Source organism: Macrobrachium rosenbergii, chromosome 28 (genome assembly GCF_040412425.1).
Source record: "Macrobrachium rosenbergii isolate ZJJX-2024 chromosome 28, ASM4041242v1, whole genome shotgun sequence".
NCBI classification, from domain to species: domain Eukaryota; kingdom Metazoa; phylum Arthropoda; class Malacostraca; order Decapoda; family Palaemonidae; genus Macrobrachium; species Macrobrachium rosenbergii.
Genome location: NC_089768.1, coordinates 11,181,929 through 11,207,701, shown reverse-complemented (window position 1 = coordinate 11,207,701; position 25,773 = coordinate 11,181,929). Strand labels below are relative to the sequence as shown.

The 25,773-nt window shown below is 36.8% G+C and overlaps 1 protein-coding gene across 43 annotated transcripts in view; it reads left to right on the top strand.

Annotated features, from left to right (window-relative positions):
* Positions 1-25,773, top strand: part of LOC136854032 (dystrophin, isoforms A/C/F/G/H-like) — a 1,916,343-nt gene that overhangs the window by 1,632,947 nt on the left and 257,623 nt on the right. The window lies entirely within an intron of this gene.

Below are 25,773 nucleotides of genomic sequence, written 5' to 3'. Positions count from 1 at the left end.
CGATTCCATGTTATCCTCTTTACTCAGGGCATTTTCTTCTCCGTTGGCATTTATCTATAGGCCTAGTTTAGCTAGTCCGCTGGTATAGTGGTTAGTGTCGTGGATTGCCATTCAGATGTCACGGGTTCGCGTTTCTCCCAGGGCGATGGAAAAATCACTGGCTCTGTATCATGATCAGTTACCGCTTTACTGTGGGGTCTGCGGTGGGTGGTTGAAACCAGCATTCTTTGGAAGCTTGAATTTCAGTTCAGTGGCCCCCTTGGTGTGCTTGTTCCGTGTGCAGAGGTTTCATCTACTGAAACAATAATAATAATAATAATAATCCCCTGTCTACTTGTTCCATGTGCATAGGTTTCATCTACTGAAATAATAATAATAATAATAATAATAATAATAATAATAATAATAATAATAATAATAATCCCCTGTCTGCTTGTTCCATGTGCATAGGTTTCATCTACTGAAATAATAATAATAATAATAATAATAATAATAATAATAATAATAATAATAATAATAATAATAATAATAATAATAATAATAATAATAGTGCAGATGAGGGCAGTTAGACACTTAGTTTTGCCTCCGGAAGCACCTGATAGTAGCGTCAACGTGGAATGTGAATGGAATCGCATCTGGATGAGTATTGACTTGCATCCCCCGCAATCGGGAATTATTATGCAAGTCTGTTTGATTTGATTTCGGAATGTCATTGACTGTAAAATGTCTACTTTCACTGATGTCAGATTTTGAGAATTTGTGTTACAGGGGAGAGGTATAAAACTGGGAGCGTATGAATTGTGTTCAAAGAAAGATTCAGGGCCCCGGACTGATTGTTGCACGTTCCATGTGCTTTTGATTGCAAATGAACAGAAACGTAAACATTGGTGATGACAGATTGGGATAATAGTATGAAATGCTCTGTTATGCATTGGTAAACATCACGGATTCGTACTGCTCACCTTTTTTTTTATCTTCAGTATTCGTTCTTGTGCGTGTGTGTTTTGTACTCAATGACGAATTACGTCAAAAGCATATTGAAAATCTCTTTGCTTGAAGCCTACGGTCAAGGGTCTCTTTGTTTAAGATGCTACCCGAGACGTATATTTAGATTTGATGTTTGTTGTAGCTGCGAACTGTTGGCAGGCGGTCAAGGAAGTCTTTGTGGCTGGTCTAGAGGTGAACGTCCAGTCGACTTTGCTGCCGAAATGATTTACCTGAAGTCTGGGTTCAACCAACCCTACTCGAAGACGGATAGTGTCAGTATTGCAGATATCCCATGAAGTGGCACATTTCGGACGCCGTCCTCATTTATCTCTCTCTCAGTCATGGCACTCATTAATTGTAATCTATTTTACTTTGTTTCTAAGATATTTTTGGTACGTCGTGATGAACTCTATTGTTTCAGAGACCCAGCCATTATTCTAGATTCTATTGTTGCAAAAGTTTGAGCTCTGTATGGCGCTGTTTCGTTGTGCATTGTTTGAATAGCTATTCACCCGCACGAATTCCCCTCCTCCTCCTCCTCCTCCTCCTCCTCCTCCTCCTCCTCCTCCTCCTCCTCCTCCTCCTTCTCCTCCTGCCTTTTGTTCCTTGATATCTCTGCCCGTCATATAGCGAGTTAAAGTAGGAAACATCAATCAAAATTATATGGTCTATCTTTGGGGTAGAGATAAATCTTTGCAAATGCTATACACCTTGCATTTTAATACATTTTTATCTATTCATTAATTTATTAATTTTTCTTTTTAATAAGTGAGATCTCTTCTTTCTGTATTCCCCTTTACCTTCTCTTACTCCTTCCTACTTAACACCATATTTTTTGGAAGCTTGAATTTCAAGTCAATGTCCCCTGTGGGGGGCTTGTTCAATATGAATAAAGGTTCCTCTTCTGAATAATAATAATAATAATAATAATAATAATAATAATAATAATAATAATAATAATACTGTTTTAGAGCTCTCGTTCACATTATTGTATGGGTTTCATTGAAATGTTTTTAATTTGGTTCATTTATTGATGACATAAGTGAAGCCACTTATTGATGATATAGCTGACGTCATATCACCAACGACACCCGTGAACTGTTCTTTTAAGGAACCTCTCGCCTTGTCCGCTTATGCAGCTAGTTACGCGCCGCCAAATTAACTTTAAGCCGCTACACGAAATTCAGTCCAGCGAAATATCCCGGGTTAATCTAGAAAAGGGTTGGGGAAGCAATCAGCATATTCAGCAGGTGCCCCCCTAGTAATAAACTACTTGCCCCTGGGCCGAAGGGACGCCTAACAAGATGCGAGATCCTACACCTTTTCGTGTTCATGCCAGTTCAAGTAACAACTTTTAATTAACCTATCATCCTTTATGGCTCTCTCTCTCTCTCTCTCTCTCTCTCTCTCTCTCTCTCTCTCTCTCTCTCTCTCTCTCTCGGGGTGATTTGTCACCTTATAGGGCGGATATTATAGCAGGTATGTTTTCACTACGCGCTGGTTAATGTAACCGCTGATTATGAAGTTCCTAGGAAGTACGCATAATCGCGATAATGTAAATTAAGTTAGGCTGTCGCGTCATAATTAGATGAAATGCTCACTCTGTGAAATCGAAGTGAAAACTCTATTAAATTGGCCGTATTATATAATTTCCTTCTATTCTATTCAGTTACCAATCAGGTATATATTCTACTCTAAAATGGAAAACTGCAGTAACTGCAAATTTTTCGAAATTGTGGCTCGTGAAACACTAATACACAAGATATTGCAGTTTCAGAATGATTCTTCATTGCTTTACGTAAGGGGTCTCATTTGCAGTATCTGCAAAATCAGTAGTAAGGCAAGGGAAAACTGCAGTATCTACCATTTTTCTGTTTTGTATTTTTGCAGATCCTGCAGTCTTCCATTTTAGGGAAGTTTTATTCATTAATTTCAGTAACAATTATCACGTATACAGCACTAAACCTCATATTACGATTTAATATATATTCAGTTTATATTGGTTTCAAAACCTGTCATTAGTAAGATATTCCACTTTCTCTGCCCACAGAAAAGTACCTGAGGATTCACGGTTCTCTGAGCAATTATAGGGGTTTTCCTTGGGCAATTTAAGCTGAATAGGGCTAGTTAATGATTTATTTTTTTTACTTCGGGCTGTGCCCATGATAATTTCAATAGAAAGTGGGTCTCTGAAGCAGTCACTTCCATAATTTTGACCAAGACTCATGTTCTTGTGCATTGAAAGAGATCTAGAAGCATAAATGAACACGATTCTTGCCATATGTTCTTAACAGTCCACAATGGTTAGGCAGCCTACGTTTGTTTTTTTTAGACGAGTTGTTTCATAATGTGATGTCTGGCAACTATAGCAAGTGGGCGGACCTTAAGGAGGAAACGCTGTCTGCCATGAATTATGATATTTGTTCAGTTCCAAATAACATCTATAATATAAGCATTCCGCGCAATCGCTAAGGCAGTTATGTGTACGTTGATTTTCATCACGAGGCATGATGAGAATCATTGAAACGTTATGGAAGTTATCTATTTATTGCTAAATCCATAACTGTACCAACACTTGAGGGAAATGGATGTAGCTGCTTTAACCTTAGTTCGTAAATAATGTTTTCTTTCATCCTAAAACTTTTTTGCGTTTTTTAAAACCAATCAAGTATTTCAGGAATTATTACTGGTAATATTACTAGTTTACATACATCTAAAGGAGGAAGGATGGTATTTGTATATCTGCATGTTTGTTTTTAATAATGCTGTATCTTACGAAAAGTAAGATACAGACTATTATTAGATTGAATTATTACATATCTCCGTTATTATTATTATTATTATTATTATTATTATTATTATTATTATTATTATTATTATTATTATTATTATACCGAGAAACGAAAGGAGATCAGATGGAGTCTTTTTTTTTGAGGAGTTTAACGATTCTGTTACTGTATATAATGCAGACAGAGATTAATATTAGGAGGTCTAAATGACACCATTGTTAATTGAACCGTACTCTCTTGCAACGTTTCTCCATTACTTCCGTCCTAAACGTTAATCCCAATTGAGCTGAATTAACCCTAAAAGCTAACGCCCCCGTAGGGGGTAGCTCCGTCAGTGCACCTTATGTAAGCACTACTCAAGGTTCTTTGCAGCGTCCCCTCGGCCCCTAGCTGCAACCTGTTTTATTCCTTTGGCTGTACCTCCGTTCATATTCACTTTCTTCCGCCGCACTTTCCGCCCTCTCCTTATCTCTGTAGGGGGGTAGTGCCGTCAGTGCACCTCATGCTGTGAACTGTAGGCATTACTTAGGTTCTTTGCAACGTCCCTTCGGCCCTTACCAGTAACCCCTTCATTTCTTTTACTGTACCTCCGTTCATATTATATTTCTTGCATCTTGCTATCCACCCTCTCATAACAATTGACTCATGGTGAAACTGCGAGGTTTTCCTCCTGTTACACCTTTCAAACCTTTTTACTGTCAATTTCCCTCTCAGCGCTGAATGACCTTACAGGTCCCAGCGCTTGGCCTTTGGACTAAATTCTGTATTCTGTTCTATTCTGAAGGCTGACGCTGAGAGCACGACCTCGGGCTCTTGCATCTATATATCGGTTCCTGAGCGGTCACCTTATATTGGTATTATTACCCCCTTACCTGTTACGGCTCTTCACCTACCTTCCCTCTCGCCTGCATTTCATGAGTCAGCATCCCTTTGCTGATCAGGTGCCACGAAGGTCACATTGCCCTGTATTGGAGGTCTTTTCGTTCTCTTCACCATAAATATGTAAGCCTTCTTTGGCTGAAGAATGCAGATGCTCGTAAGATTATGCTAGGTTGTAATGCTGCCGCAGGACGCCATTGCGATGTGCGTTTATTATTTAGCTTATGCTTTCCTTGGTTATGTATATATATATATATATACATACATTTTTATATATAATTATTTTATATATATATATATATATATATATATATATATGTATGTATATATATATATATATATATATATATATATATATATATATATTGTTTGTTTGTGTATATGTTTCCATCTGTGTTTAATGCAAATTATTCTCATTACCCATTTGTAGTCTTTCTTCACTTACAGATATAAAGAGTTAGCAAGTTAATTACCAGCCTATTTTTAGCCACTTTTATAATGATCTAGGCTCCTCATGAATAATAATAATAATAATAATAATAATAATAATAATAATAATAATAATAATAATAACAAACCGTCGGATGACTGTGACAGACAAAAAATAATAATAATAATAATAATAATAATAATAATAATAATAATAATAATAATATGAAGTCACTTATGCTTTGAGTTGCTTTCGTGTCATGAGACGCCTCAGAGTCATGAGTTGCGAGCAGTTTCGAATTCGTGGTCTCTTCTCTTTAAATGCAACATCACATGACGCGGAGATGATATTCCATCCCTTTTTAAAAGATGAGACGGGGTTTTATTTCTTCTTTCTCTCTTGTTTTTCCAAGTCTTCCGTCGTGGCTTCAACGAGACTTGTCATGAGGTTGACCTTTTGGCTTTTGTCAAACATTTTTTTTTTCTTTTTCTTTTTTCGTTCTCGGAAGAAAAAAAAGTGGTGTTCGGAAAGATGAGTCATTTATAGATGGGGACAACACACACACACACACTCAAAAGGAATTGGGTGTCCCCTTCTGGTGTATAACTTAAGGTTTGAAGGTTGATCGACAAGAAACCACAACAAAAGTCGACTGATGTCTACCAAGTGTTTCTTGTCTGGATTTCGAAATCCAACTGGTGTTTTCAACAAATCTCATCTAAATCCGCCCCACCGTTCCCGAGGTAATTTCTTAAAACACAGACACTGATATGGATAAAAACAAACTAATGCTGAGGGCTTGGTATAGGCGGAGTTATGCCCTTTCTGAACAGCCACCAAATGTCAACAACCAAATTAGGACCACTTTTGCTTCAGACTGATAATGCGTTCCAGTACCGGAAATAATAATAATAATAATAATAATAATAATAATAATAATAATAATATTATTATTATAATTATTATTATTATTATAATTATTATTATTATTATTATTATTATTATAGAAATAAAATTACCGTGCTCTAATTGGTACGTGCTGTGAAATATTTACCAGCGAACGGCCTTGGCGGAGGCATTCTTGCTACTGAGTATGTGTATTAGTATATAACTTCCCCAAGTGAGTCATGTCTCTGTTGAAAGTAAAATTTCAGATTACATCCTTTTCGCGTGTCGGTTAAGCTCAGTGTTGCCATCATGTTTAAGTCGACAGATTTTCGGTGTTGTATCATCACAGGCAGCTTACGATAATAATGGCTTTGTTGCTGTGGTGCAGCACCCCTTATCCATTGATATTAACATCGTAGACACGTATCTCAAAAGAAGCCATTAGGTCTGATTTACTTCTGTGCTAATGTTTGTCACGTACGTCACAATTGTGGACGAAAAACACTTAGGGCTTTTGTCACTTCGATGGTAAAATGCTTCTTTTACGCCTCATTTGTTAAGACAGAATTCAGAATTTTGTCTTGGTATGAGTACATATGCTGTTTTTATTGACTTGGAATACTTTAAAAATTTCTTTGGTCATTTTAACGGTTTTATTTAATCGGCCTGATAGGAGCAATAATTAATGCAATAGTATTGTACAATAGCGTCATACAGTACAATACAATAGCAATAGTATACTGATTGTTTCAGTTGCATCATACAATCCCACAGGGATGTATGTATGCTGTATGCATGCTCTCATCTGTTTCCGATAGCGAACAGTGATATATTTGTACACTAGAATATTTGATATATTTGTTTAGAGGAAAGAAATTTTCCTAGTACATAACAGTCATGTCGAAAAAGTGATCGTGCACATTCCAAATTGTAAAGTAATTTTTTTAAGCCGAGGCAGTTTCAGCAGGCTTGCAATTTCCGAGATTGTATCAACAAATCATCCCGTGGACCTTTGATTACCCTGCTGCATTAACCATCAGAAAATAGTTACAGGGACAGAAACACTTCTGATGCCCTGATCTGACGGTGATAGTCCGTGAGTAAATAGGTGGACTATCGTGTCCCGAGGACAGATAGTGATGAGGTTTATCGTGTCATTCGTCGTGCAGGCGGCTGATTTCCATCTCTGATTACATCGGTGTCTACCCAAGGGATTGTTCTGCCAGTTAGAATGACAGATGTTGCATGTTTAAGTCCTTATTGCCTCTTATAAGAGGTGTGATTCATCTCCCTCTCTGTGTAATGCCACGTGAAAGCCAAAATTATTATTGTTGTTACAAACGAGTCGCTTCCCTAATCTGTGTTGAGGAAACCTCGCCTTAAAAAATTAAATTTTTTAAGGCAAAGATAATTTTTTTAATAAATAAAAAAGATTATCTTTGCAACCCAGTCGTACACTTACCAGATATCTCATGTGCATCACGTCGACTCCCGTACTCTTTCTACACCTTCTGGGTATCAGGCTTATTTTCTTTAACGCCTCTGTTACTGAGTCAACCCAACATTATCTAGTTTCGAAAAATACTGGTAATAGCTGTTGGCTGTTACTGTCCTCTTGTCGTTGATGTTTATCTGAACAAATAATGATAAAATCAATAACTAGAAAATACTTATTTTAAAATAACTAATTTGTGATGATTACAAACTCGGAATTTCCTACAATTTTTTATGATCACACACTCAAAATTTCCTATTGAAATTCAGCTTTGGAAAAAATTCCACCCAATATTTGATAGAATTTCTATTTTCACTTTTTAGAATGTTCATGCAAAGGCAATCAGTTGAATAAAGAAAGAAATCTTCTGACTCTAGTGCATTTGAATCTCGTTCAGGGTATACTGAAAATATAAGATTGAAAGCAGTCCATTTATTTGATTATTTCTAGAGTGGCATATATGTAGGAAATCACTGTTGGGTTCTCTTTCTACACTGTATTCGAAATTGTCCTTGCTATTCGAAGTTACTTTTAGTGTAATAATCAAATTATTTCTCCACACTGAACATGAAAGTATAAGTGTAATTTTGTCTTTGTTATCGTTACTGTATTAAATATGAATTTCACTTTTAATGTAAATACATTTTAGTAGTTCAGCCGAATAGTTTGCTGCGTAGGTACGAGTATTATGATCCTTTGTGAACACGTGTCGAGTTAAGATAAAATCAAGTTTTTAGTTTTCTGTACAAGAAAACTATTGTGCCGGCTTGGTCTGTTCGTCCGCACTTTATTTTGTCTGCACTTTTTCTGCCCGCCGTCAGATCTTAAAAACTACTGAGACTAGAGGGCTGCAAATTGGTATGGTAATCATCCACCCTCCAATCATCAAACATACTAAATGGCAGCCCTCTAGCCTTAGTAGTTTTTATTTTATTGAAGGTTAAAGTTAGCCATAATCGTGCTTCTGGCAACGATATAGGATAGGCCACCACCGGGTAGTGGTTAGAGTTTCATGGGGCGCGGCTCATACAGCGTTATACCGAGACCAGCGGAAGATAGATCTATTTTCGGTGGCTTTGTTATACGGTGTACAGAAAACTCGATTGCGCCGAAGAAACTTCGGAGCATTCTTTGCTTGGTTGTATTTGTGCAGTATTCATAGTTCCATTAATGGGTTCTTTTACAAAATACACGCAAATTTTTGTAATCACAGTTAATATTGAGGTTGACCTTTTGTCTAATCAATATAAAGTATTATACTGAATATCTCTGATGTCAAACGCTACACTCTTTCTTTAGAATCATGAAAATTAATATATTGTATTTTTCGTTACAATATGAACCGTGGCGAAAGGATATTTTTATCACCTAATAACGTAAATTTCATGATGCCTAGCGTGGAACATTGACCATTTAATTCATGAAGGTCAAGAATTATGGAGTTTCAGTTGAGAAAGCCATAGGAGATTTTGGTCACATGGTAGTGTCTTTTTTGAGTAAAGAACTACATGCTTTAATTTAAAAAAATAAATAGATAAAATGATAATGATACAGCATTGGCGCTGGTGAAGTCTTTGCGAAAGGAATTTTTATATTGTTATTGACCAGAATATCGCATAATATTGATGAAAATGAAACGTTATCTTTTTATCTATGTCAGCTTATCTTCAGTCTTTGGTGCGAAGGTTGGTCATGGGAGATCAGAGGACAACTGCAAAAGCACTTGCAAGCAGGCGTTGCGTCATACAAACCTACACATTACATTGGACATCTAATACGTTCGAGGATTCTTGAGTTACAATTGTAGCGTTTGGTTACTAGCAGAGGATTCTCCTCTCGCATTGTCTCTCCTTCTCTCTCTTCTCAGCACACGCACAAAAATAGAGTTCTTGTGCTAAGAGGGAAATATTTTGGTCCAAGAATAATACTGCTGTCTTTCAGTTCTGAGGTGTTAGCGGTGTTCATCGTAGGGGTTTACGTATTGGGGCTGTACACAATTACAACGACCATAGAGTGAATGCATTGATGTTTATTGGATTTTTGTTCGTAATAGTCAATTTTTAATGTCGGGGAGATTTCCCCCCCCCCTTTTTTTTTTTTTACAATGTACGGTTTAGTAGTGAAGTAATAGATGGTACAATCGTTTGCTTGTTTTCATACCCCGTGGCAGCATCGACGACCCTATCGTAGTATATATATATATATATATATATATATATATATATATATATATATATATATATATATATATATATATATATATATATATATATATATATATATATATATATATATATATATATATATATATATATATATATATTACACTCACTATTTGCCTGAGGAGAGAGGCAGTTTGGTCTCTGAAATATAGCCTTTATTTTCCACATTTCGGCGTGTCTATGGGCTCGCTCATATTTGATGGAATTCTGTTTCAACAGAAAATATTTCACAGTCATATATATATATATATATATATATATATATATATATATATATATATATATATATATATATATAATTGTGGTAACTGTAGTCTTACGTAGGGAAATGGTAATGCAGTAGATGAAGCTCTGATCAAATTACCTGTTTTCCGATAACGAGCGAGGTATATTCCTCCGCTTAATTATGCAGCATTTGCAGGAATATGAGTAGCTTACATAACACGAGGCTTAATGCTGTACTTACTACTAGTCGGTGGAGTGCATCATTCCCTGTGTAGTAGAGTAGAGTGGATCTGCACGTGAAAGGATTTATTTAATCTGCTTAAGTTAAAAGCATACATACATTCCCCCAGACTCTACCTTGAACAGTAGTTTTGTGTTGTTCTTCTTCCGCTGTTTTGTTTTTGTGATATAGGGATTTCAGGACTTGATCAAAGTCATTTCAAAACTTGATAAATGTAATTTCAAAACTTGATCAAAGGCATTTCAAAACTTGTGATAAAAGCCATTGCAAAACTTGATCAAAGTCATTTCAAAACGATAAAAGCCATTTCAAAACTTGTGATAAAAGCCATTTCAAAACTTGATACAAGCCATTTCAAAACTTGTGGTAAAAGCCATTTCAAAACTTAGTAAAAGCCGTTTCAAAACTGATAAAAGCCATTTCAAAACTTGATCAAAGTCATTTCAAAATTTGTGATAAAAGCCATTTCAAAACTTGATAAAAGCCATTTCAAAACTTGTGATAAAAGCCATTTCAAAACTTGATAAAAGCCATTTCAAACCTTGACAAAAGTCATTTCAAAACTTGATAAAAACGCAATACCCGAAAATATGCAATATACATCAATATTGCATCTTCATTGTCAAGTTGGTGTGTGCGTTCTCCATGGTGTAATTCTTGTATCAGGTGGAATAGTGATATTCGAGTCATTTGCCCAGCGTATCTACTGGAATCAGCAGTATTTAGCTAGTATGTCCTAGCTAAATCTAGCTTGTTCCCGCATACACGCTGTGTAAATGACTCTGGTATCACTGTTCTACCTGATACAAGAACTATACTTCATCAGAAACGCGTACACATATTGACGATGAAGATATAATAATTAGTTTTAGGTATTGCCTATATCACATCCATTGTGGTGCACTGTAGGCAATACTTAGGGGTCTTTGCGGCGTCCCTTCGACCCCTAACTGAACCCCTTTCACTCCTATTACTGCACCTCCGTTCACATTCTCCTTCTTCCATCTTTCTATCAAACCTCTCCTAACAAATGATTCGTAGTGCAACTGCGAGGTTTTCCTCCTGTTACACTTTCAAAACTTTTTACAGTCAATGTCTGTTTTCAGCGCTGAATAACCCCATAGGTCCCAGGGCTTGGCCTTTGGCCTTAATTCTGCATTCTAATCTATTCTATTCTATATCACATCAACGGAACTACGTCAGTTAGAAGAACGAGGTACTAGCAAGCAACCTTGTCAAGTCGTCGAGTGTGGAGAGCGAATTAGCATGATTTTCATAGATGACCCGGGGGTCAAAGGTGTGGGAGGGGGGGAACTAGCCATCTTTCACTTTACTTCATGACTTGGCTCTTGGTAAATTCTTCTTGGGTTGTTTGGTAGGAGTGTTATTTCTTCTTTTTTTATTTTTTAACTTTGTAACCCCTTGGACTGTAATCAGGAAAATTTTGGTTTGTTATAACAGATTTGGGATGACGTGTGACTGTTGCAGTGGGAGTTTTTGAGATACTTAATTAGTAAAATGATTGTGATCTTTGATGTTCATTTTCCGATGAGCCGGAAGTAAAGAGACAGAGGTACTAGACTCATAAAAGTGTCTCTTGATTCCTAGACTGTAACGTATACAGTATCTAGGGTATTTATCCTTCTGCAAATCTGAACAAGTATACAACGCAGGAATTGTGTGTACCACATATAGACTTATTTAAGGCTCTCTCTCGTCGTGACAATATTTTACGTAAGTGTTTGGCGAAGATTCTGAAGTCTTCTTCGATGTGTGCTTCACATGAAGTAATGTGAGGTTAATGTTTTCTTTATGATTTATTCAAGGATGTTACGTTTGTATTTTAAGTTCCAAAGTTTGTTTTGTTGCTTGCGTATTCGGGAAGTTTTTGTTGCTTGCATAATCGGGAAGTTTTTGTTGCTTGCATCTTCGGGAAGTTTTCGTTGCTTGCATATTCAGGAAGTTTTCGTTGCTTGCGTATTCGGGAAGTTTGCGGTCATGAAAAAAAAATTGTGGAATGTCGTTGATTCGTTATCAATAACAATGTTAAAGTTGCTGGTTTTGTCGTTAGCGTTTTTTGCTGCATTTAGTGGAAAATCAGTGCTCTGTTATGACTTAAGCTTCAAACTTTAGAACTTTATGCTACTTCAGCAATGTTTTCCAAAGTTCTCTCTCTCTCTCTCTCTCTCTCTCTCTCTCTCTCTCTCTCTCTCTCTCTCTCTCTCTCTCTCTCTCTCTCTCTTAGTACGTTATTACACATGGTTATGGAACCTTCATTTTGTGTGTGAAAATTATGACATTTCACTCTTGGAAACACCCTCTGCATGGCAGCATTCATTGCGGTTACTCATAATTTATCTGTTCCTGCTGATATTGTTTCTGGGTCAACGATTATCGGACATAATTTGTTATTATTCATAACCACGCAACAAGGTTTATGGACTGGGTTAATAAAACTGTTTTCATACGATCGCAATTACTCGTCGAATTCAATCAGAAATATATAGCGTGTCCAGTCACAAGTTGACATTCAAAACATTGATCAACGCCCATTCATCTTCCCACATGTGTACATACATAGACATTATGACGTTTTAACTAGAAAAGATTTAACTCATGTAGTAAATCAGGTAACGAATGTGTGCAGATGCACGCCGGCGCAAAAGGCGACAAAGCTAGCTGAACGGAATAAGTTATACAAGGTAGTACCTCGCAGAGAATTGAATTAAAAAAGATTATAACGGAAAGTACATAATGTGTACACCGACACCTGTAAAACAACACTACACGGAATCCCCTGTCCTTTGTCTAAAGAGAGGGAAGAGCCACGTCCTGCCGTAAAATGGAGCAAAGATGCAAAGGACGCCTCAAAAGCGGATGACGTAAGCGTAACGAGACTAACCGGTCTGTGTTCAGATGCCACAACGGGGGATCAGATTGTGAGGTTAAACGCGAAGCATTACAGATGAACGTGCATTTAGCTGAACCCTTCTACAATGATGGTGGCACTGAATAAGGCGAGTTTAACGCTTCTACAATGATGGTGGCGCTGAATAAGGCGAATTAAACCCTTCTACAATGATGGTGGCGCTGAATAAGGCGAGTTGAACCCTTCTACAATGATGGCACTGAATAAGGCGAGTTGAACCCTTTTACAATGATGGTGAGGCTGAATAAGATTAGTTGAACCCTTCTACAATGATGTTGGCACTGAATAAGGCGAGTTGAACCCTTCTACAATGATGGTGGCACTGAATAAGGCGAGTTGAACCCTTCTACAATGATGTTGGCACTGAATAAGGCGAGTTTAACCCTTCTATAATGATGGTGGCACTGAATAAGACGAGTTGAACCCTTCTACAATGATGGTGGCTCTGAATAAGGCTAGTTTAACCCTTGTACAATGATGGTGGCGCTGAATAAGGCGAGTTGACCCCTTCTACAATGATGGTGGCACTGAATAAGGCGAGTTGACCCCTTCTACTATGATGGTGGCACTGAATAAGGCGAGTTGACCCCTCCTACAATGATGGTGGCACTGAATAATGCGAGTTGAACCCTTCTACAATGATGGTGGCACTGAATAAAGCGAATTGAACCCTTCTACAATGATGGTGGCAGTAAATAAGACGAGTTGAACCCTTCTACAATGATGGCACTGAATAAGCGAGTTTAACCGGTGTTTCCGGTGCGGGACAATGGGACGTAATATTCTTTCAGCTCTGCCGTAATTGCAGAGCAGAGGCATCTCTGTCAAAGACAGCGTTCAATTAAAACTTGCCACAACAATAAAATGTAGCGCGGGAGTGGGGTGCACGCTTGCAAATAACAGCCGCGTTTTTACAAATGTTTTCAGCTTTTACATACTTCTTTCAGTTAAACATCATTGGCTCCATTTTCATATCGTGCATGATAACGTTGCAACGGGTTTTGTTGGGAAAGCTGCTGCCGTGAGCTCTTTCTTTTTCCTCTGTCCGTTGCGGAGGGTGGGGTGGAAATGAATCAGTCATATTCAAAAAATGTTAACAACTTCCCCCTTCCCCCCCCTTTTTTTTTTAGTTCATCAAGAACCCCATTATAAAATAGTTGGTACTCTGTGAAGTTCAAAAATGGTGTGCAGTAATTGGTGTTTTGTTTACAGTGTATATTTTTGTTTGATACAAATAAAAGTTTAATACTTGTTATTCAAATTTCTATGGCATTACAGTGTTGGGGATAATTATAAAACATTTGAATAGGAAGAATTTGTTATTTCTAGTTTTTCAGGTTAAATTTTTTATGTTATATTTTCACGTTGTATTTTCTTTAGTAGGCCCGTTATAATAATTTTATATATAAAATTTCTTGCAGTGGTTCAGATTCTCGTTGGCCAGTTGTGTGGAAACAGGTTATAAACCGTATTTACAATATATTTTTATCTATTTATTAATTTATTAATTTTTTTTTTTTTTAATAAGTGAGATCTCTTCTTTCAGTGTATTTCCCTTGACCTCCTCTTACTTCTTCCTAATGAACACCATATTCTTTGGAAGCTTGAAATTCAAGTCAGTGGCCCCTATGGTGGGCTTGTTCCATAAGAATAGGGTTCATCTTCTGATAATAATAATAATAATAATAATAATAATAATAATAATACAAAGACCGATTTTATCACTTATTACAGTTTCTGTATCCGTGGCTTGATAGAAATGCAGAAACTCCCTCTCTCGTTCCAACCACTTTTTTTTCCTCAAAGGAATTAAAAAGGGCAGTTCTGTAATATTAAGTGAGGGGTTCTACATCGACTCAGTATCCAATTGAATACCACCACTCCTTAGTTGCGAAGATTGTAGTAACATACTGAAGCTTTAATTTCAGAATAATAAGACATCAGGTGTAGAAGTTTACTCACTCTGAAAGATCTTCAGTTTGAGGGCGTTTACATGGTTATTGACATGATTTTAATCGTGTTTGCATATATTAATTTTTTTTTACCAAAAACAAAACAAAAATGTGCGAAAAATTCGGAATAGATTTGGGATTTGCATATCTAAGGAAGGTTTAGTCGGAATATATTAACATTTAAAGGTAATAGTTCATGAGCTGTGGAGTGATTCATGATTTGAAGAATATATTACATCTTTACACAATATTCCGCCCCGTTAAATTCCAGTTGTAGCGACAAGAAAATGTAAAATGTTGGGCTTTCTCTTTTGTCTCTTTTATTCAGGAGTGACTCAGAGCTTCAATTTTAATGCATCTATAAAGTGAAGTATCCTTAACTTCTTTGCTCTTTATTATTCCTATCACATTAATTCTGTCATTGTCCCTGGTATTGTATAAAATTTGTAACTGTATCCGAAGGAAGAATAACGACAAGCAGTCTCTGAAATTTTCAGAAACGTAAAGTGATAGTAATGTCTGTATTCCCTTACTTCCTTGGAACCGCTGAAAACGAAAACCAAATGAATCTTACATTACAAAGAACAGGTCAGAAAGCTTTGTAATGTTCGAATATTCGTGTTTTTATTTTATATATTTATAGAGATTATAAGAGATTATCGAAGCAAATATGAAAGGGATGGGCGTAATAGATTATATAAACCGATTTAATCCAAGGTTCTTGTTTGTTAAAGACTTTTTCCATGTTCCGACATTTGTTGAATATTTTTAATGACAACTAAATTATTTTACAATTTTTTTAATGTTTTTAATGACAGACTAGGTTATTTTACCATTAGAGATAGCTGCTTTTAACATTACTCGGTTTTATGGTTGTTGGTAGCTTCAAAATGTTGTCCTTGAAGCATTTTTAAAAACTTTCTTGGAAACATTATGTATCAGCTTTTTATCCACGTCTTCGTGTTATCTAATGTCCTTCCTTTCATCTGTAGTGAATAGTCTAGTACGGGACGCAAAATCCTCTGAAAAAAGTCCTTGGTACAATTTCGGATGTTTTCTAATAAGAACGCTTGGCCACTAAATAATAAATACGTGAACTTGTTGCTGTTTATTAGCTCAAACAAGCGCATATTATATAAAAAAAAAATCTGTAAATTGTTCTTTGACCTTGAAATTAGGCATTTAAAGTCAAACTTGGTTAACTTATAGGGAATCACTGATATAACTTGTCAGTAAGAATAGGCTGCCACAAAGATATAGCAAGCTATGGAGCTTAGAGGCCACTAGGGATCCCAGTCTTCCATTATGGGTAAGATGGTATCCATAGCAATAAATAGTCAGCGTTTAGGCTGCTATCTTGAGAATTGAGAAGTTGATAATAATCTCATTAAGGTAACAAATATCTGCGAAGTTACAATAGTTTCCTTTTGCCATTCTTGAAATAACCTACTAACAAATACGCACTGGTGAAGCTTATCTCGTCATTTTCTGAGGCTATAACTTCAAATGGTTTTTTTTTTATGTTATTTCTGTCAGTCATAGATTGTTCTTATCCTGAAGCCAGTTAAACACGGCGTGTTCAGTCATTAAGCTCAACATTCTCCCGGTGCATGTAGTGATGATGCTGCAGCATAAACTTAATTTGCTGGAGTTCGTTCACTTTTTATGCTATACCTAACTGAATGTTCTAATCAGTGGTTCTCAGCCTGGGGGCGCATCCCCGTAGGGGGGTCTCAGCAATTTCCAGGGGAGGCGCGAGCCCTAGGGAAAAATTAAAAATTCTCTTAATTATATTCGTTATTCTCTTAACAAGAGTGAGGAACTAATATTCAGAAGTTGCTGAAAAAATGCAAAAAGTATCGCCATGTAACGTTAGTTTCCTATAGTCTACGACTCTGGTCAGACTCGTTGGGCTTACCATGTTTTGTAATTATTTACCTCCCTCCCTATCCCTCGAAACCCCTTCTCTTTCTCCTTGTTTTTTTTATTTTCCTTTAAATCTGGGAGGGAATTTTACTCATAGGTGAAAGGGGGGCGTGGAGGGAAGGACCAACTCTTAGAGGGGGCTTGGTAATAAAAAGGTTAAGCACCACTGTTCTAATAGTACTTTCCTACTTGAAAGTATTCTGGGCCTTGCAAGCTTCACCTTCGAATAAATTTGATTCTGTGGAATGCACAGTGCGAAATACCTCGGTGGCTTTCATGGCTTCAAGTGCTGAGGTTATAAAATCGTGTTTCATTGATTGATGGATTGTTACATTGAGAGAAAGAGAGATAGTCAGAGAATAGTCTCCAAGGGGAAGAAATTGAATGAGGGCCTAAATGTTCATTGGAATCGGTATGTTTTATCTAGGGTTGTTTTTCAACGTGAGTGGGAATGACCTTATTTTGATAGACTCCTTGCGGAATTTTTCTTTATTTTCGTTTCTAATTGACGTTTGTCCGTACTTTCCTTTACTGTAACAGATACTTTTGATATTGTAATGAAAGAGGAAGTGTGGTGAAACGATGAGTTTATTTCAGACCAAGTTGTGACTGCTGCTTATGATATAACTTAACAGTATTGGTAATGAACAGTGAATTCTGGTGGAGTATATTTCAATTTATCGACTGAGATACCCAAGTTTCGAAGTCGACGAATAAAAAAAAAAAAGAAAGAGACCAACAAACATGATAAGTGTCGTCTGAAAGGAAGAAGTTAATCTGGAAGTTATGACAGTGAACCGAAGAGTTTCCACGAACGATGTCTGGATAAGGACATGGATGTCCTGAGATGCAGCGTCAGTAGAAGCAAGAGTCTCTCCTCGGTGGTGGTGGAGGTGGTGGTGGTGCAGTGTCAGAATCGTTTCCCATCAGGCCCTGATCGAAAAAAATTCCGCCACGGGTGAGGCACCGGTACCATGGTTACCCCAGGGGCGCCCTCCCTCCTCTCTGCCTCTTGACGCCACGAGTGAAGGGGGTGGTGGCGTTAGGGTTTGCAAGAGTGGTGGGGGAGGAGGAGAAGGAGGAGGAGGAGGAGGAGGGGGAGGAGGAGGATGTGGTAGTGTGGGTGGGGAGGAGGGCAGCGAGGAGGTGACCGCAAATAATTGGGTCCTGGAGGTGAACTCCGCCATGAGGGGCGACGACATCCTACGCTATCTCTCCCCGACGTCCGTCGTGAGGGAGAACGGCACTTGCGAGACCGTCGCCATTGATCTAGAATTTTGGGTGAGTATGTTTCATTGATTTGACCTTTCGGGGAATATTGCAGGGGGCGGACGAATGATGATGTGCTTAACGGCCACTATCGCCTTCGTCTTGGCCTTCGTGCCAAATAGTATATGCGTTTTTGTTCGCCTGGAATTTAATGTTTCGTTATCGTCCGGATGAACTTTTCTCATCCAATTGATTTCTTCTTGTATTGACCTACGAACATATTAATATAAATGATCTTGACTGAATGTTTATGTTATGGACATTTTGCCTTAAATAAGAAATCCCTAAAAACAGTCTGCCTTTTGATACACATGCATGAGCATAACTAACTACAACCAAATGTCTCTTAGAATGTGAATTTTATCTTGATTGAAAGATGACGGCAACCCCCTTCGTCTTGAATAATTTGTACAGGTTTTTAAGGAACCTTAATTTCTTGCAGGACTTCTCTTGTTTAGTTTTTATTCAGTATTTTATAGAAAAGAGAATTGCATTTAGAATATCTTTTTAAATTGATTTCATAATAATTTCTCTTTCTCCGATGTTATTATTTTCTCTTAGGAACTGGGCTTGAAAAGCTTCAATTGGGTAATTTTTTTAGATAGCTCACAATTTCCAAATCTCGGGTTTTCCCAAGTACTTGCATACTTTAACAAATATGAATCAAAACGGAGAATATAAAAATTTTTGCCTCAGGTACACTATTTTTGTGAGATATCTCAGTAATTGTTATAGATTGCTTTGGAGGGAAATTTTGATATGCGGTAGAAGTAAACTGTCAGAAACATCAACTCCACATAGAAAGTGGGAAGAGATACAGAGAAAGAAGAAGAAGGAGAAGGAGAAGAGTAAACTAATTTAGTCTTGACACTGGGTGTCATGATAATGGAGACCCTTTTAAGAAGAGCTAAAACGGAACTTGGTACTTTCTCTGATCATTTAATAAAGACATGGAACGAAAGGAGTGTAAAAAGAATGTTATTATGGAAATCCTTGCAATCCTCTTTGTTTATGGCATTGAATGCTGCGTGATTTGATGCGATTAGTGTCAGCAACACCTGTAATTTACATCTTCTATAGTCACAAATTGCCAAGGGCGCAACTAATTACAGATTCAGGCCAACCTATTCGGGGTGACTTCAGTAAGTTATGATGTTCCCTTTTACGGTTGATAAAAGGTGGAGCCGTATTGTGCGGTCTCCCGGGAAAGAGAAATTGGTTGTATCGTGGCAGAGATCTTCAAAAACATTAGGGTTTGATAATATTCACGATTTTTTAAAGTAAAATATAAGTGTAAGTAACGGAAGGTTTCATTGGAAAATTTCCGCTATGTCGGTAACGTGGTTTTAGATAATTTTTTTTTTTTTTAATCCGGACATCAAGTAATGGAAAGGGCATGCTTCACATAGCAGTTAATGTCATGCTATTACCTGTTAATTGTGCTATTCGTATTTTTAAAAAACATTTCATGTATTTATAAGCCTTCTTTTTTTATTTGGAAGAAGGTAGGCCTTGAATAAAGATACAAATACAGTTAGCTTACACTCACATTCATCCTTCCTGCCGTTGAACAGATTTTTTTTTAATGCAAAGTATGATATTTACGACTCACTTAAGTAAAGTCACGTCTTACAGCTTTAGTAGCTACTCTAGCCGTTACATCTAGGTCTGTCATGCCCTTCCTCTTGGCATAAGTATGCTGTTTAGTCGTTATAAGTTACATTAATTTTTTTTCACATTTGGTCATTTATTTCATGATAAACATTTGATTTGTTCCCCACGCCCGTGCACTCGACCAAATCCTCAACAGATCTTCTGTCTTAAGTCGTATTTTTTCAATCACTGCACTTTCATATGTTTCATTTATACTAAACGATGGTTTACCTTTGCAAGCCTCTCTCTCTCTCTCTCTCTCTCTCTCTCTCTCTCTCGTCAGCGTTTTTCCTGGTACAAAGATCGTAATATTCAACGCATGTATTTCTTAGAAACCTTTCTTTCCACTAAATTTCAATCTTGTCACATGATACAGTATCTCTCTTGCAATTCCATCAGCTTATTTACTGCCTGGCGACCTCGACATGAAGTTCCCAATCTTCTTTCAAATCTTATACAGTTCATTTTTGCTTCCCTTGTATTACCTCATCTGCATTCTGAAACCCTTCAAATTACTCACGCCATCGACATAGAACTACAGTGTCTGAGAACTTCTCTTTAGTTGAATCTGATTCTGCAGTTCTTATATGTTCTTTAACTCTTCCAGAAAAACTACATTGTCCGAGATCTTCTCTTCAATTGAATCTGATTCTGCAGTTCTTATAGGTTCTTTAACTCTTCCAGAAAAACTGTTTTCATTTGAATTTTTTCAAATTCGCCTGATTCATTGCTTCCTTTTCTGCCTTGTTATCCTACCCTCTCGTTCCAGCTCCTTTATTCTTTCTCCTTTGCACTTGAACATCAGTATGCCTTGTACACGGTAACTGCTCTTGAAAGCCTTTATTTCACCGTCTCTTATTCTTCCTCCATATACAAGTGTACCCTCAAACGCTCCCCCCTGCATTATGGACCTCACCCCTTCCTCCTTAAGCCTTTCAACACCCCTCCAGTTTCTACTTCTTTTTATGGCTATGGTGAAGCCCATTTTTCATCCACTTCTGTGTTTATGTTATCTCTTTCTTCGTATCTATCAAGCTCACTTCTCTCGATTTCATTTAGTAAAAATCCTGTTTCTTTTACAAATTCTTTGACTGTGTTGCTAGTCCACATGTACTAAGCAGTATTTTACCTTTTTTTAGTTGATTTCATTATCATTTCATGCATATTTTGAGCGTATTGTTCACGAAATCAGAGTCGGTATTAATTTTTAAGCTTTTTATTTTCTTGGTTTAATCGACCTGTTTGTCTTAATTAACGCTTAGCACTATATTTCAAGCTTCTGAAATAGATCTGTGTAGTCTTTTAAATTTGCTGTTAATATGAAGCCCCTGTGGTTACTTAAAACCAGTTTTGCGAGACGTATTGTGAATTTAATTCATCAGAAATAGAAGACCTGAAGTATTTTGCCTCAGAAACTGGTTTCGCGGAATTCGTCTTCTGGAGGAGGAACTTCATACACTAAGCCGATAGAATTCCTAAGTTTTTTCTCTAAATAGTTAATTTTCTGTTGTCATATTCCTTTCTGCAAAACTCCATACCATTCCGATGCTGAGCTTATCTTTATCTCCGTTACTTGTGATAAGATATTGTTATTGCTCTTATTGCAGTCAAATTATTGTCTCCTTACTTTGACCTTGAACTACTTGTTCAATTTCGGTGGCGTAATATCGTCATTGGAAGCAAAGTAGTATATTGATTAGGAAACGAAAAGTCTGAAGAATCACTTATTACGTGAAATAGTGACCTACAATTTTATTATTATTATTATTATTATTATTATTATTATTATTATTATTATTATTATTCCAAAGGTAAACAAAATTTTTAAAAATTGAAGTCTGGTCGAAACGATGCCAGATTTTATCGTAGAGTTTTCTCTTTTTTTTCCTCGCTTTCTCAAGATGTGAAAGATCACATTGATGAAAGCTTAGTCACCACAATTGCTTATGGTATTCTGAAAGTTTACCACCTCTACCTCGAAATTGCCTTTATTGCTGATGATGTTTAGTTTAAACAATATTTGTATCATGATTATCTTGGTACGAGTATTTAGTACAGCATATATAAATGAAATAGCCAGTATTGCTGATGATGTTTAGTTTAAACAATATTTGTATCATGATTATCTTGGTACGAGTATTTAGTACAGCATATATAAATGAAATAGCCAGTATTGCTGATGATGCATAGTTTAAACAATTTTTGTTTCGTAATGATCTTAGTATTTCAAACAGCATATGTAAAATATAACTAAAATCTCTCTCTCTCTCTCTCTCTCTCTCTCTCTCTCTCTCTCTCTCTCTCTCTCTCTCTCTCTCTCTCTCTCTCTCTCTCATATTGCAATTTTAATTATGGACTGACGGAAGCCCTGAAATAGTTTATTGTTTTCGGCTGACATTTGATGTATAGTAGTAACTCTGGATTGTTTAGTACGAACAGAAAAAGCTTTTATAATCATGTTATATTTAATTATCATTTTGCCATTTTGCATTGAGAAGTACAGTAAAGTATTTTGTACATTTTGCCAAAAGTTGTTTATGAGATATATATATATATATATATATATATATATATATATATATATATATATATATATATATATATATATATATATATATATACTGTATATATATAAGTTTATACCTGTGTATATGTATGTATGTATGTATTATTTGTTCGTACAGCCCGGAAAAAGCAGTAATTTTACACCAGACCCTTATTAAGTTTTTCTCGTTATTTTAAGTTGAAAGAAAAATTTCATGTATGTAGATGTGTATGCGTGTGTGTGTGAAAAGACTGTGATCTTGCAAGGGCATCCTTGGTGTCGTAAATAAGTATAAAAATTATTATGTCATTTACTTTAGTATCTTGATGTCCAGAACTGCAATCATCTGCCAGATTAATTGCAATGAAGCTGCATAACAAGATCATTGCTCTTAAGGCTTTGGGTCGCAATTATGGGCTTTCTTGCCACGGGCCTCAATTATGGTCTTGCTTTCCATTAAGAGTTGCCAAGCATAAATGCTGGCCTACGTCTACCTGATGGGTTCTATTTATTTTTTTTCTACATATTCGTCCTGGTTTAATGGTTTTCAACTGTTGTTAAGTTTGCTTTTATTTTCGTCTCATTAAGTCTTTGTTATCATTCTCGTCTCTAGTCCTTCTTTCAGTATATAATTTCTCTTTCTTAATGTTATCTTTTTCTGTGGAAATTGTGCTTAGAGCTTAAACCCATTAATAAATTCAGGGAACTGATATGAATAAGAATAAGATAATGATATTTATAGTATATTATATAGCAATATGGAACCCGGCTATACATGACTTATTTTATTCCTTGGCCATGGGACAAGTTCATTTTCTTTCAGGTCATAATCTTTTCAGAACACGCATTCCTGTGTCACTGTTGCCATACCGAGGTGCACAGTTATGGACCGCAAGCCTTTCTATAATCGAAGTGGGCAGTGACACACCTCGCATTTTTATCTATTTTTCCTGATCACCTATTTTTCCCGGTAACTGGTTTTCCTGATCACTATTTTTCCTGGTAACTGGTTTTCCTGATCACTATAGGCCTATCTGAACAAGTATACAGTAGGTGGTAACACTACCTCCGAGTAGAGTTTGAAGTGAAGAAGAAGAGTATTTGGAACCCGGGAAGAGTTTTAGTAATGAATCGTATTAGCGCTATCAGATAGGTTGTTTCGTGTGTCAGTAATTTTAGAGTCCCCTTTGTCTTGTATGGCCCTCTGTCGCGGCGAGCGTTACTTTACGAAACAGTACGATGAGTGAAGAGTCCTAAAGAAGACTGGCGAATAAAGGATATTCTTGTGTTGGGTGTAGTCTAGTGCCTAGGTTGCCCTGGCTATCTTTGGGAACCATGTTTGATTCCCTCCTCCCCCCCACCCACCCTTCCCACTTTTCCTGCAATATGGTTCTCAGAGTGTTTCGTGGCGAAATTTTGATCGGTGAGAGTTTCAAAGGGGGTTGTATTTTTATTATATCTTCACCTTGATGAGTTATTTTATTCGCAAATGCTCTTTTTACGATGTAAAAAAAATTGTTGCTATTGGCAGCAGTGTACTTAGAAAAAAAAATCTTCATGCGAACCATGTGAGAAGAATAAAAAACAGTTCCTTTTTGAATGATATATCAGTGTTCGTCGCTGCCTTCTTCGTTTGATTCGGATGAATTATGCGGCTGTTTTTCATTTGAATTTTAGGCCACGTCTTCCACTCTTAAATCACTCGCAAATATATACGCATCGTGTTGCATGTGTTCGTACAGGAGTGTGGTGTGGGTGAGGCGAGTGAGTGTGCATCTTGATAAGCACATGGAAGGCGAGCTACCTTTGCTACGGCCGCCACTCTGACGCCACGAGGACCACCCCCTCCCCCTGGCCTATTCTACCCACTCGAGACCCTCCTCTCTCTCTCTCTCTCTCTCTCTCTCTCTCTCTCTCTCTCTCTCTCTCTCTCTCTCTCTTCTTATGGCCGGTTCCCCCGTTTCCCCTCCGTGTCTTCTTCCTATCTTTCTTGTTACTCGTCTGCTCTTCCCAACAACGCCTTCAACTTTGCTCATCATTAATGTAGGTGGGTGGAGTATCTTATCTTGTGGTATTTCTTGCTTTAACTGTCTAATGCACGCACAAAGACGTGCACACACACACACACTATATATATGTATATATATATATATATATATATATATTATATATATACAGTACATAAATATATATATATATATATATATATATATATATATATATATATATATATATATATATATATATAATACCACCCCAACGTCGCGTGACCCAAGGGGCCTCAGTGAAATTCCGCCCCCTCATGTCATTCCTGAGCCTTTTCTTCCAAAAATGTCGACTCCATCCCGAGCCGCCCTTCTCATAGTTCTTATCCAAGGAGGTCTTTTGTCTTCCATCTTCCAACTCATCTGGTGGCCACAGGATCCCAGCTAGCATTGTCACGTACTGTTCTCCCAGGGGTTGAGCGAAGGACATGTCCAAACCATCTACATCTCTCTACATTAATTTTCTCTTTGATCATTATCTCATCTGCATATGGAATATCCGTAATATCCCTTTTGGTATAGTATATAGTTCTATCCTACAATCTGATTCCTAATATCCTTCTTCAAGCTTGTGCTCAAATTTGCAAATTCTTTTATATATATTTTCCTTATCATTCCATGGTTCCTGTCAGCATAACGATACAGATCGTATAACCCCACTTTCTGATGCAATTTCAGAATATTTGGTTTCCAAATCTTATTGCAAATTTTATTCCGTACTTCTTTACCAGCCGATTGATATACATAACTTATGTTAAATACGTCCTCATACATACTCAGTGTTAAATACGTCTTCATACATACATACATACTCAGTGTTAAATACGTCCTCATGCATACTCAATGTTAAATATGTCCTCATACATACTCAGTGTTAAATATGTCCTCATACATACTCAATGTTGAATAATTCCTGATATATACTCAATGTTGAATAATTCCTCATATATACTCAGTGTTAAATACTTCCTCATACATACTCAGTGTTAAATACGTCGTCATACATACTCTTAAATATGGCCTCATACATACTCAGTGTTTAATAATTCCTCATACATACTCAATTTTAAATACGTCCTCTTACATACTCAGTGTTAAGTACTACTTCATACATACTCAAGGTTAAATACGTCCTCATACATACTCATTGTTAAATGCGTCCGCATACATACTGTTAAATACGTCCTCATACATACTCAATGTTAAATACGTCCTCATACATACGCAGTGTTAAATACGTCCTCATACATACTAAATGATAAATACATCCTCATACATACTAAATGTTAAATGCGTCC